Source organism: Pseudophryne corroboree, chromosome 3 (assembly GCF_028390025.1).
Source record: "Pseudophryne corroboree isolate aPseCor3 chromosome 3, aPseCor3.hap2, whole genome shotgun sequence".
Lineage (NCBI taxonomy): Eukaryota > Metazoa > Chordata > Amphibia > Anura > Myobatrachidae > Pseudophryne > Pseudophryne corroboree.
In genome coordinates this window covers 131,574,693-131,576,343 of record NC_086446.1, presented here as the reverse complement: position 1 = coordinate 131,576,343, position 1,651 = coordinate 131,574,693, and positions in this window count along the sequence as shown.

Here is a 1,651-nt window from a genome sequence, read left to right as displayed (position 1 = left end):
TCACCATTATGACATGAACACCATTATGACATTATCACTATTGTGACAACATTATCATTATGACATCATCATCATCATCATCATCACCACAATTATGATATTTTTCCCATTGTGACATCATCACTATTATGACATCATCACCATTATGACATGAACACCATTATGACATTATCACTATTGTGACAACATTATCATTATGACATCATCATCATCATCATCATCATCAGTTATGATATATTCACCATTGTGACATCATCACTATTATGACATCATCAACTTTATGACATGAAAACCATTATGACATTATCACTATTGTGACAACATTATCATTATGACATCATCATCATCATCATCATCATCATCATCACAATTATGATTTCTTCAGCATTGTGACATCATCACTATTATGACATCATCACCATTATGACATGAACACCATTATGACATTATCACTATTGTGACAACATTATCATTATGACATCATCATCATCATCATCATCACCACAATTATGATATTTTCCCCATTGTGACATCATCACTATTATGACATCATCACCATTATGACATGAACACCATTATGACATTATCACTATTGTGACAACATTATCATTATGACATCATCATCATCACAATTTTGATTTCTTCAGCATTGTGACATCATCACTATTATGACATCATCAACTTTATGACATGAACACCATTATGACATTATCACTATTGTGAAAACATTATCATTACGACATCATCATCATCATCATCATCATCATCATCATCACCACAATTATGATATCTTCACCATTGTGACATCATCACTATTATGACATCACCATTATGACATGAACACCATTATGACATTATCACTATTGTGACAACATTATCATTATGACATCATCATCATCATCATCATCATCACAATTATGATATATTCACCATTGTGACATCATCACTATTATGACATCATCACCGTTATGACATGAACACCAGTATGACATTATCACTATTGTGACATTATCATTATGACATCATCATCATCATCATCATCATCATCACAATTATGATATCTTCACCATTGTGACATCATCATTATTATAACATCATCACCATTATGACATAAACACCATTATGACATTATCACTATTGTGACAACATTATCATTATGACATCATCATCATCATCATCATCATCATCATCATCATCACAATTATGATATCTTCACCATTGTGACATCATCACTATTATGACATCACCATTATGACATGAACACCATTATGACATTATCACTATTTTGGACAACATTATCATTATGACATCATCATCATCATCATCATCATCATCATCACCATCACAATTATGATATCTTCACCATTGTGACATCATCACTATTATGACATCATCACCATTATGACATGAACACCATTATGACATTATCACTATTGTGACAACATTATCATTATGACATCATCATCATCATCATCACCACAATTATGATATCTTCACCACTGTGACATCATCACTATTATGACATCATCACCATTATGACATGAACACCATTATGACATTATCACTATTGTGACAATATTATCATTATGACATCATCATCATCATCATCATCATCATCACAGTTATGATATCTTCACCATTGTGACATCAT